The 13,221-nt window shown below is 43.4% G+C and overlaps 1 long non-coding RNA gene across 1 annotated transcript in view; it reads left to right on the top strand.

The window, feature by feature from the left end:
- Window positions 1–10,360, top strand: part of LOC141574376 (uncharacterized) — a 31,905-nt gene extending 21,545 nt beyond the window's left edge. Inside the window, exons 2-3 of the long non-coding RNA XR_012501370.1 lie at window positions 7,436–7,747; window positions 9,256–10,360. This is a non-coding gene — a long non-coding RNA (uncharacterized LOC141574376). The remainder of the gene's footprint in view (window positions 1–7,435; window positions 7,748–9,255) is intronic.
- The last annotated feature ends 2,861 nt before the right edge of the window (window positions 10,361–13,221 follow it).

Genomic DNA, 13,221 nt, shown 5'->3' with positions numbered 1-13,221 from the left:
AGGAGAGAGAGGGGATAAGGATTCAGGTGGAGCTTCTTGTATTTCCCACATGGCTGAAGTCCCTTCCTCCCAAGCCTGTAGCACAGGGGAAACTATCTGAAGACTCTTTTTCTGCTTTCATCTTTCTTGGGTGTCCCCAGTGAGGTCTCTGGAGATGAGCCTGTGAGAGTGTGTATAATTCTCCATTGTCTGTGTCTCCAGGGGTTCTCCACTTCTTGCCAGTCTAAACCCAGCCTTTAGCAATTTGTTGAAAGTTTGAGCTAAGTTTTATAAGCCGGGTCTTATATTTGCTCCAGGTTATCAGGTGCTCATATTTGTCTCTCTTTGGAGGTGCTTGTAGTTTCCTTAAATTTTGGGTTAGTTCGTTACCCTCCAGTCCCAGCTCTCTGATGAGTTCAAGAAGAGTTGTGAATTTGCAGATTGTCCAACTTTTGGGGGGCGGGGGAGGGGGAGGGTAGGAGTGATTTTTCCCCCCTAATTTTCTACATCCTAAGTGGGAAGCTAACACTTCTTAAAAACATTATCATTTTTTTCCATTTTATGGAAGTGTAGAACATTATTTCTCTTAGTGTCGTTTCCAGACCATCTGTATCAGAATGGTAACTTTATTAAAAATGCTAATTCTGAAGCTGAACTCCAGACTGATAAATCTGAAAATTTAAGGGCTATTCATCTTATCCAGCGCCCCAGGTGATTCTTATGCATCTTAAAGTTTGAGAATTCTTGGATTCAAAGGCAGCAGCAGTCATTAGCACTTATGACGTTCCAGGCACTTTTGTGGACTGTCCTATTTAAATCTCACAGCAAACCTATCATCCTCTTTCCAGAACATGCTCCTGGGTCTCTAAGAGGTAAATTATGTTGTCCAGGGTAACAGCTAGGAGGTGGCAGCAGCCGGGTTCAAGCTCAGATAGCCTGATTCTAAAGCCCAAAATCTTTAAAAAAATTGAGATAGAATTCACATCTCCATCTTATAAAATGTACATTTATGAGTGGTTTTTATGCACAAGATTGTGCAACCATCATTACTATTAAACTCCACATTTTATTCCCATTACCCCCCCCCCAAACCCCATACTTAGCAGCAGTCATTCCCATTTCCCCCTCCCTTCAGTCCCTGGCAACCACTAATTCACTTCCCGTCTCTATGGATTTGTCTATTCGGGACATTCCATGTAAATGCAATCATACAATATTTGTGCCTTTTGTGTCTGCCTTCTTTCACTTAATAAAGCCAGAGGTCTTAACCACGATGTCAGAAAATCAGAAATGGGTTTGTATCTGCTTAGACAAAAGGGACTAACACCTGTCAGCTCGCTAGTGCTGGGGGAGACAGGATAACCATGAAAACAAAGAATTCCACTGAATTTAATAAAGATTTATGGAAGACTGCTGGTGCACCGTGCCACAGTCTCTACCCTTTGAGGAGGGGTTTCGCGCGGGGAGCGGAGTTTCTGGGCTGTGGTCTACAGTAGGGAGCGGTGGTCCACTGCTGGGTTCCGCTCCGGGGTTCATCCTATTCCTGCCCCAGGTCGGCGAATTCCCGGCGGAGCTCCAGGCTTCCCGGCGGAGGGAGAGGGAGACCGAGGCGGCGTGGTCGCGGCGGCCAAGCAGAGGGAGAAGCGGGCGAGGGACTGGAAGGGATCGGAGGAGACGATGGTCCTTACGGAGCATCACACCAGCGGCCGCGTGTCTGGGCGCCGCGCTGCGCAGAGGAGCCAGAGCTCCCAGAGCTCCGCGCGCGAACGAGCCCCACCAAAGCCCGGAGGACCAGCTGCCAGAGGGGGCGCTGCTGCGCCCGGACGGCGGTAGCGCGGAGCCCCGAGCTGAATTCAAGGAGGGCTCCCATGGAATCTTCGGATTCCTGGAACCTCAAGAGGTGATGGAGATGCTGAGGAAGTACTTTGCCTAGGGGAGCTTGGGCAGGAGTTCTCAGGCTAAGCCCTCTATCCCTGATGATTTTGGAGCACCGAAGGTGGAACGCGGCCAGACTTCAGGTTTCTTTCCCTCCAGAAATGACGATCACACACACACACACACACACACACACACACACACACACACCCACACACCCACCCAAACTTACTGAGTACCTCCTATGAGCAAAGCATAGGGCTGGATGCTCTTTTAGTATCGGTGTATATAAGAATTACCCCTGGAGTGAGAGAAAAATAGATTTCTGGCTTTTATTCCCCGGAGATTCTGATTCCTGGGTGTGAACAGGGCCCCCTGTCCTATGTTTCTAATCGGCAGCCTCAGGTGAGGATGTTGTAACTGGTCAGGGACAAGCTGGCAAGCACAGCTGGAGGGTAATACTTCTCAACTTTTAATGTGCATGCGAATCACCTGAGGCTCTTGTTAAGATTCAGAATCTAATTCACCCAGCAGGTCTGGGATGGGGCCAGAGAGCCTGCATTTCTAATAATTTCCCAGGTGGTGCTGATTTGCTCTTCTGGGGACCACCTTTCACGTGGCAGGGCTGTAGGGGATACAAGGTCAAGGATAAAAAGCCCTGGTTCCCGCCTAAGGAGCTTACTGTGGAGTGCACAGACCTGCATACAGCTGACTCTAATCACCTCTACAGTCCTCCGCTCTGCCAGCTGAGCTATCAAAGGGCGCCAGCTGACTCTAAGGCGAAGTGGGCTGTCTCAATAAAGACCCAAATATGCTATGGACGGAGAGACCTCCCTTCTGTGTTTCAGAACATGTTCATAACAAGACATTCAGATAAAATGGTGTATGCAGTATCCGAGAAACTGTTTGGCAAGGTAGGACCGTATATTACATCTCTGACACATCTTTCCATCCCACATGGTTAATATCTTCAGAAAAAATATTGACGCTAAAGAGGTAAGCCCTAATTTTCCCGAAAATTCGCTGATGTGGAAAAACCTCATTTCCTAATAATGCTGGGTAAATCTGTGTTTTGCAGGGGGCTCCATATGTTGTCAGTGCTCATGAATTGTTCAGTTTTATTATCCTCATTAACAGGGATAACGCTTGCTTTTTAACAATCATGATCACCATCTGGAGCCTGGCAAACCAGAGTTTGAGGCTCAGGTAGAAAGAGACTGTCCTGAATGGTTCCCAGCCCAATGATTTCCCCCACTGCCCCAGCTCTGTTTGTGTCCATTTGCTGGGCTGCCAGTCACACAAGTGCCATACAGACAGAGGTGATGTAAGTTCTGGTTCGAGAGAAAAGAGAAACCAAGCAAAACAGAGCAAAACTCAGAGGGTGCAGGGAACATCGGCTCTGACTTCGCTGTTTAATCTCATTCTAATCTTAACAAATATTCATAAAGCAGCTTTCCGCGTGTGTTCCCCTTACAGCCCTGGTGACCCCTAACTTTGCTGTTGTCATTGTGACAGGCAAACTGTTGGGACTGTCACTGCTCTCCCAGCTTTCGGGGTGAATCGGGTTTGAGTGCCTGAGTGTCTTCTCTTTGTGCTTCTTGAAGAGAAGGATTGCCTTCTTAGGAGGAGGTGGATAGACCGCCAAAGAGCCTGGTAACCATAGCAACCACGCATGCCTGCCCTTGTGGGTTCTTTAAGGTGTCTCTCCAAACCTTTTCCAGACCGATCTTTTCAAGCTCTCCCAGCCTATAAAATAACAGCATTCTTAGACCCTCTTAGCCCTAAGATGTAGGGGCACTTCAGGAGTATTGAGCTGCCTGCTTTTTCCTGGTACCTAAACAATTGGCAGCTCATGGGGTAAGAGGAGCTGAAAGAATGGAGAAAGCAATGAGGGCAACTTGAGCAAAAGCTCACTAAGGAAATAAAAGACCTACTTTAATCACTAAAGTCAGGAGACCATAAAATGCTCACGTTCAAGAATCACTCAACTCGCTGCCAGGAATTACGCCTAAAAGTTTGTGGCAGGGATGGCAGGCAGGCCGTTTAATCAGAGACAGTTTTCTAGAGAAGGCAAGTTTCCAGGAGGATTCTGAGGGTGGAAAGGGGCAAAGCTTGATGGCAGCAAAAAAGGGGATATTAGTAGTTCCTTTGGGGGGTTATGTATTTTTCAGGGGCACAGATTCGGGGAGGGTACTGTGAGGCAGAGTGAATGGAACAGGGCACTGGGGGCCATATGGCTGAGGTTTGCAGCCCTAATCCATCACCAGAAACTCAGCCAATTCCAGAATAAGCAGATAAGACAGAAATCAGGCTTCCCCAGGTTCTCTGAACCTTCCAGCCTTTCTCCCCACCCCGCATCCCCCCTTACCTCCCTGGCAGCCTCTTCCTTGCATGTAACTTCTAAACCACCAGTGCCTTCCCATCAATTAGTGCCAGATTGAAAAGAGGCTGAGACCAGATGTTGATTTTGCATCGATGTTTAAGACGCTATTGGGGGTCAGCCAAATCAACTGTTTGTGGTTTCTTGACCATTTCTCTGCTGACATGTAAACACAGTGAGTGTTTACACTAAAGAAGTGGGAGGACGTGCATTCTAGCTGACCTTCCCTTCACCTCGCCCGTCATCTGCACCCGCCGGTTTGGTGTAGGAGATGGAGCAGACTGATGTATAAGGAATATTTTACCACAGAGGGGGTAAACAGCGATGTTTCCAGTACCTGTTACTATAAGATGGAAAGAGTAGAAACACGCAGTCTGATTGGCACTATTTGTTCTTTGGCGGATGCATACATCATATTAGACGCAGCTCATGTTGCATTTGGTCCTGACTGGGGTGAGGTCCCGATCTCGTCATCCTCAGGACTGTGATACTTTCTCATGGATCCTACGTAAGTGTTCTGTAACTTACTGGGTGACCTTGAACGCTTCACTTAGCATCTCTAGGCCCTGATTTCCTCAGCTCTGAAATGAGAGGAGTAGGGCTGGAGGGAATTGGACTAGATGGTAATTATCCCTTCTAGTTCTAACCTGCGCTTTCCTGGGTGATGGGCAAGGATCACGTTCTAATCACAGAAATGCTCGCGAGCCCTTTCAGTCACAGACATTAGCTCCATCCTCTGTGACTCTGCGTAAAAGTGATGTAAATTCTTGGTGGGGACCATGGGCACATGTCCGGTTGTCCCTGGGATGTGCAAAGCCCCAGAGTACCCAGAACATAGCATGAGAGTCAGTAAAGGAGTTCTCAGAGCAAGGATGATTTATATCAGACAGAGATTAAGGGTAGCTCTGTTATAGAAAATCAAAAATAACTGTCTGCAAGCGGTGGTTCCCCAGTGTTTCTGGACCAGCAGTCAGCATCACTTGGGAGCCTATTAGAAATGCAGACTCTTAGGTCTCACCATAACTGAAGAATCAGAAACCCGGGCCCAACAATCTATGTTCTAACAAGCTCTCCAGATGACTCTGATGCGTGCTGAAGCTTGATAACCCCTGGCCTAAACTCACAAAGCTTATTCTATCATGGAAGGCCACCCTGGGCTGAGAGAATGTCACCAGAAACCCAAACTGATCATCCACCTGCTTTACCAGACTTGACTCTGAATCACGTTGGCTTTTCTCAAAAGATAAATTCCACTCTCAAAGCGAAAAGACCCAATGGCTGTTCTGGGCATTTAATATAATTTGGTTCACCTATTGAAAAGAATTCCCCAATGTGAATTCTAAAAACATTTTGAGCAATAATGTCATCACTGGGCTAAATGCTTCCTAAGGTGAGGTACCACTCACATGGGTATATAGTCTTCAGTGTGTTTATTTAAAAATTAGCCTCATTAATTCACAGTCACATGTCTTAACAATACAATAATGTTATAAGGCCATATCCTTTTGTATCCCCCTCATAGCACATTGCTGATCACTGAGTAAGCCTACAATAAACAATGATTAAATTAAACCGATGACTTCATGGAGACTGAGCCAAGACACAGTTTAGGGAAGATGAAATCAAGAATCAGACTCTTATCTGGATAACTAGGTTAGTGTAGACAACAATTCAAGATATTTAGAATCTCAAACATTTGGTTCTCAATGGTAGATTTTTTTTTTTTCTTCAATAATAGCTTGGGTTGTGTTGATTTGAGCAATGCACCGAGAGCTGAGACCCAAATTTTAGTCCTGGCTCTGCTTCTAGAATTGGGCAAGTCAGTTAACTCATTTTGCATCTCATTTTTCTTGCCTTATAGTCAATAAATTTTTACCAAGATTGGACAAGAGGAGCTTGTCCATGAATCTATCTCTCTGCCGCTTAGTGAATATGTATGTAGGACTTTCCCTTAGGCGAGAATGGGCATACCAGTAGCACAGTTAAGGCGTATCAGGGACCTACCCTTGACCCCACACTCCAACAGCTGAAACTGCCTTCCATCAGTCTGTGTGAATCTGTGGGTGGGAGAATCATGGGCTTGAGTCTGAGGACAGAGAATGACACAGTGAGTTTTCATCTGTAACCTGAGAAGTCTTGGTGGTTTAGAAAATTGAAATCACTTTCTTTCATTTTCACATATAGCTGTGGTTTCCAAGGGAAGATATCAATATTTTTGACCAATTGCCTAATTCACAAAGACTGGGAAAAGACCCATGTCTATTTGCTTAGCCCCTGTACTATTGACCAGACTAGAGAAAACCTGTCAATGCGAGTAGAAGGCAAAGCCCTTCTAGATCAGACCTCCTGGCTGCCGACAAGCAGATTAAATCAACAGCCGTTAATGAGCTCTTCCAAGGGACAGCGCAAGGCACTCGGGACGATACAAGGTTGGCGTGGTTGACCCAGTATTCATTCCCTCTTCTTCCCAATCAACAGAAACATATCACTGCAGGCAGCAATGTGCCCAGTTAAAAGCTTCATTTCCTACCTTCCCTTGCACCTATGTGTAGCCTTATGACCACGTTCTAGTCGTTGAAATCCAACTGCAACCTTTGTATGGGTCTCTGCAAGGGCTATTGAAAGATCGCTGATTCAGCTGGGAAGTGTGCCCATGTTGCCCTTCTTCCCTTTCTCCTCCTGCTGGCTGGAACTTGAATCTGGTATCTAGAGCTGCAGTGGTCATCCTGGACCATAAGTGTGGAAGCTATGCACTGAGGATGATGGTGCAGGATGTTGGAAGGAATCTTAGTTCCTGTTGCTTTCATATCAGGCATAGACTGCCTTCTTCACAGACCTCCTTTTATGTGGGAGAATAACTCCTTTGTGTTTAAGCCTCAGTTATTTGGGGGCTTTCCATTATATGCTGCTGCATCTAATCCCAGGTTAATACAGGTGGTCCCTGTTCTCAGGAAATTTCATACCTCTGGGTGCCTTACAGCCTGGCATATTCAGGTACATGCATGTGGTCCCTACTGTAGAGTTTATCACTCTCCAGTCAGAGTCACAGAGGACTGGAGCTGGTGCCTGGAACTGAAAGGATCAGAAGGTATTTTGATGATTAGGATTTGAGGCTTCTCTAGCACCCATGAGAGGGTCACAGGATGTTAATGGTGACCTTGTTTCGTTCTTCCCATCCCACCTGCCCCTCTATATTTTCAGCCCAAGTTCAGTATCTGGTACGTGTGAAATGGAGAATTCAGAATAAGCCCCGAGGGTCACTAGGACATGGAAGGAAACCTTGAACCACTGAATGAACAACTCGGCTCTAAGCATGAAGTGGAAACAGGACTACGTGGGTGATAATCCCTCCGAAGTGATTTTGTACTCGTCTGGATTTCAGCTGCAGGATGCAACCCAAGGAACTTGGTTCAGACTTGGCTCTTTGGGTCTGAGTGTTCTCAGGAAGTTTTAATTAGCCACACCAGACTCACCTGAAGTTGACCATGGATCCCAGCTTATGATTTCAACGAAGTACATAGCAGTTTGTTCCTTTAAGTTATATGCACTGACGTTTACTTTTTTGGAGTATAGTTCCAAAGTTCTATGGATTGTAACACATGTGTAGAGTCTTATAATGACCACCATAAATAGGATATAGGACAACTCCAATATCTCAGTGAAATCCCTCAGGCTACATGGTAGTCTTTTAAAAAACAGCTTTATTGAGATATATCACATACTACACATTAAAAGAGTGCCATTTAATGGTTTTTCACAAATTTGTGCAACCATCACCAGTCAATTTCACAACATTTTCATCACCACAAAGATGATATCCTTTAGCTGTCATCCACTCATCCTTCCATCCTCTCCCAGCCCAAAGCAACCACAAATCTACCTTCTATCTCTATAGATTTGCTTGTTGTAGACACTTCATATAAATGGAATCATATGACATGTGGTTTTTCATGACTGACTTCTGTCTCTTAGCATACTGTTTTCAAGGCTTGTCCATGCTGCAGCATGTACTTCACTCCTTTTTATGGCCAAATAATATTCCACTGTATGGACATACCACATTTTGTATATCCATTCATTCACTGATTAATGGACATTTGCATTGTTTCCACCTTTTGGCAATTGTGAATAGTGCTGCTATAGACATTTGTGCATGAGTTTTTGCTTGAACACAAATTTTCAAAGCTTTGGGTTAAGTGAGTAGGACTAGACTCATTATGTTTTTATATTTAATTTTTTGAGGAATCACCAAGTTGTTTCCCACAGTGGCTGAGCCATTTTACATTCCCACCAGTAACATATGAGGATACTAATTTGTCCACATCCTCGCCAGCACTTGTTATTTTCAGTTTTTCACTTACAGCCATTCTAGTGGGGATAAAGTTACATGGCAGTTTTTTGGGCTACAGTTTCCTCACAGTCTAGGTGAAAAATGTGGGGATTTTTGTTGAGAGTTCAAGATTTGCAGATGCTAACTACTATGTATAAAACAGATAAATAACAAATTTCTTCTGTATAGCACAGGGAACTATATTCAATATCTTGTAGGTATCTATAATGGAAAAGAATATGAAAATGAATATATGTATGTATATGTTTGACTGAAACATTATGCTGTGCAACAAAAGTCGATGTAACATTGTAAACAGACTATACCTCAGTAAGATTTAGAAGTTAAAAAAAAAAAAAAAGAAATTCACATCCAATAATAAGGGACACTAGAAGTATTTTGGGGAAAAAAACCAACCTGGAATATTTGGTAAATATCCTCTGGATGGCCTATATTTCATAGGCCTTTAGGCTACAATCTTGATTACAGTCTGATTTATTTTATTTTCTAATCTGCAATTGGTGGGTATAATTCTTTCTTGAAAAAAAATAAATCATAGCTAAGACTTTTGTAAATACTGCTAGCTTTTGATTATTGGTACTAATTAAAGGGGAACATATAATTCAGGATGGCAACAATCTAAACAGAGTTTATATCAACCTAAGAATATGTTTTTCTTGTTGATTCCCAGATGTTTCTGCGTCGGATGTTCTCAGATCGCACACATCCAACTAAATCATGAAGCCCTAGGAAATGGGATCTGCAGTCTTGCAGGATGCTGTGTTGGCCTAAGCAGAACACTTTTCTTTTGAAAGTGCTTTTGGTTTACACCTTTCCTGTGGTGAGACAGAATTGTTTGGGTTTTAGGTTTTCTGTCTCCCGATTTTCGCTGAACAGGAAGAATAATTCTGAAATCTTTTGATCTATTTTCACAGGTGGCCAAAACTCTCAGAGTCACCTACGTTTTCCATTCTCTCTTGGTACCATAAATTTTTTTACCAAATTCTTGGGAGCAAAGTATACTCTTTTAATAAAATCAATTCTTTTTGATGAGATTCTGTGGCTTTTAAAATCAGCACAAATAACTTATTAATTCATGATCCCCAGTAGCCTAGATATCATCATGAAATATATACAAACATATCATAGACCAGATTTTAGATGACTTGTTTCTGAGGGGCCATCAATGGGGAACAGACTCTAATCCCAGATAAAATATTACCAATTGGTCAAAGTAGGAAACAGACTCATATAAATACAATAAAACTTGAAACTCTTTTGGGATGCTTATGGGGAATTAGAAACAAGTCTTTATTGAATTCTTTAAAAGTTTTGAAAAATAAAGATTCTTGAGTATCTGGTTGGAATGAATGATAAAAAGTATTTGTAATTAGCACATCAGTTATACATTTGTTGTCTACTGTGACATGGCAAATTATCCCCAAACTCAGTGGCTTAAAATAGCAATAAACATTTATTATCTTACACAGTTTCTGGAAATGGATTAGCTGAGTGGGACTCTTATGAGACTGCAGTCAAGATGTCAGCTGAGTCTGCAGGCATCTGAAGGCTTGAGTGGGGCTGGGAGAATCTATGTCCAAGATGACACACTCCCATGGCTGGAAAGTTGGTGTCTCCATTCTTTTCCCAGTGGAACTCTCCCTGGATCTGTTTGAGTGTCCTCATAGCATGACAACTAGCTTCTCCCAGAAAAAGGGATCCATGAGGCCGAGGCAGCAGCAGCACTGTCTTTTATGACCTAGTGCAAGGAGTCACATCAATTATGCCTTATTTTATTGGCCATACTGACCAACCCTGATCCAGTGTAGGAAAGGGCTACACTAGGGTGTGCACACCACGATGTGTGGATCACCGGGAGGTCATCTTGGAGGCTGGCTACCACATGTTAATAATAACATGCATCGCAAATGGATCATTTAAAAAGAAAGAATTGGATTAAATACCCGTCTATTCTAGAATCAACATCTGATTGCTACTGTTATTTAAAAAGTTAAGAATTTGAACTCTTTTAAGGAGGAAGATTTATGACCACCATCAAGATGGCTCTTTCGCCCAGGGTTAGGGAAGACCTTCTAATAATCAGCTTGATTCTACTGTTTGCCATTGTGAGCATAGAGCTCTTGGGTCTTGGTACTGTCCCCAGATTCTCTGAAATACCAGCCTTTAGCAGCTACTCCATCCTGGCTTGCATGTTATCTTCATAAGGCTACTGAGCTCACTTGGCTTGAGCAGTGGTTTCCAACCATCCCCCCAATGACTAATGGTGTTCCCTAATGTCATATGCTGCACTCTTGCGGGTCATCCTCAGACCCCTGGCTGTTAACCCATTCCCCCTTTTTAATTCAAGAAACACACTGGAATACCAGTGCGTGAGAGAGGAGCTATTGTAGGGAAAAACTCAACTTTTTTCTGATGTATATAAAAAGGTAAAGCCTGCATATAAATGTGTAAAGCCTTTTCAAACTTTAGCACATCAGCTATTACTAGTAACAAATACCTTGCAAAACGCTAGCATCTCAGCACCTGAGATGGAGGGCTTCATGAGGGAGGCTAGCTTGGTGTGTCCAAGTTTGAAACTGGGGCTGGCCAATTAGTTCTTCCCTGTTTCATGGCAAGCTTGCAAGCACATGCCACTAATTGTAAGAGAAACCAGGTGAGAGTATTTCTGTGATTGGCTCGCATCCTTCTAAACAGCCCTGGCTGTTCCTGACGCGTATGTGTGAAGTCTTGAAAGTCCAGCTGTGGGTATTGGCTTTCCATCTCCAGAATTCTTTTCCAGTTATCTCCTCTTCTCCCATTTCAAGTCCCTGTCTTTCTTCTTATGTCTCTTGTTGTCCATCCAACCCTGTTTTTTGGCACTTTGGCTCTGAGATGCAACAGGCCTCCGTGCTCCAGAGATGCTGTAGATGTGTTTGTTGAATTCACCCTCCGGACCTGAGCAGCCTTGGCTGGGCTCTGCTGAAGCACTGCTATCCACCCACCACCCCTCAGTGTGACCCTGTCCCTGCAGCCCAGGGCCACAGGTAGGGATCAGACAGCTGTTATTCTGCACAAATGCATCTCTGCCCCTGGAGGAAAACAACTCAATGACCATTAGGTAGGATCTTTATTATAATTTTAATTCATAATTATAAGAGTTAACATTTGTTCCTTAAGGTTTTTTTAATTCCTTTCTTAATAACTCAGAGTATTTATGTGATGAGTTTTCTTTTCTCTCATTTAACAAATGAGAAAACCAAGGCTGAGAGAAGGAAGGCCACACAGTCACTAAGCTCTGGGGACAGGACTAGAATGTCAGCCTTCTGACACTTGGTCTGAGTGGTTTTCCTTATGCTAAAAATGGTACTGAAAAACGTCAGAGTGGAGAGTGTAGAGACCAAGATTAATTAGTGGATTATTTGATGAGAATGCTTAATGATAAATCTTTTAAGAAAAACTGGACTTACACTTTTTTTTTTAAAGAAAATATGCAATGATTTTTACCATAATGATCTAATAACAACCTTCAAGCATTAGAAAATTAAATGCAACTTAGCGAGTTAAGTTGGATGGAGGGGCAATAGCAAAGGTAACAGAATTACAGAGTATTCAGAAAGAAGTGCAATTATATATATATATACATATAATTTCAAAGTATAGATAGTGAAGAGGTAAACAACTAAGGGTGTTTTTATTCTTTATTCATTGCAAACCGACCATGGGCGAGGCATTTGCCTTGACATGTGAGACCCTGTAGTGTCCGTATTTTGTAAAATAGCAAAGCCTGAAACATCCTTTGCAGACTTCCTGAAGAAATGCCCTGGGAAACAGCTTTGCATTTAACGTGGAGACGTTATGGAGAACGTGGTGGGCCACATCATGCTGCATTCCCTTTCAAGACAGAAATAACTCCTGGATCTCAGTGTGCTGAAGAGCTTCTCGGAATCTGTAAATCTCACAGCCCGTTGTGGTTCCTTCTTTGAGTTTGTCTTATAGTTTGTGTTTCTGTGTATGGTCTTTACCCCAGAAAGGAAAAGACTCTTTTATCTTACAGAATAGGATGAAAGTGCGGTAGAAGTACGATCCTGCATCTTAACAGAATGACTCAGTTTTTATTTCACTTCTGCTTTGATTCTCCCCATGTATACATGTGTATTCCATGGTTGCACATTTTCCTGAAATGCCTCTGAACTGAAGAGAATGCACTTATAAATTAACTCGGGGATATATAATAACTTTTTGAACACCTACAAAGGGAGTTACAACAAATGGATGAGATTTATTTTTTGTTTAGCAATACTCATTTGCTTAGAGATAATGTGTTATCAATAAAAGAGTGGGTAAAAACAGAACAAAAGAAGGGGGTCCAGGCCTGGCTGGTAATTCCCCACAGGCTACATCTCCAGCCAGCAGCCTGGAGAGGCTCCACTGAGGGGGCTGTGATTCTGCTCCTGGAAGCCCATCACGTGCCAAGAAATTGTCCAGGCCTCCTGAAACACTGGCTAATGGATTGACCTCATGAGATTACTCAGTGTAACCGATGCTTTTTCATTGAGCCCTGTTTCCGGATTGGAGGAAGTGTGTAGGGAAGAAGAGAAGGTTCTACCAAGAGTTTTCTCTGGAGGCTGAATAGCGTGGACCAGTTTCTCAATGTGTG

This window comes from Camelus bactrianus, chromosome 21 (genome assembly GCF_048773025.1).
Source record: "Camelus bactrianus isolate YW-2024 breed Bactrian camel chromosome 21, ASM4877302v1, whole genome shotgun sequence".
Lineage (NCBI taxonomy): Eukaryota > Metazoa > Chordata > Mammalia > Artiodactyla > Camelidae > Camelus > Camelus bactrianus.
Note: the sequence above shows the minus strand (reverse complement) of the source record. Positions and strands in the feature narration are given on the sequence as shown.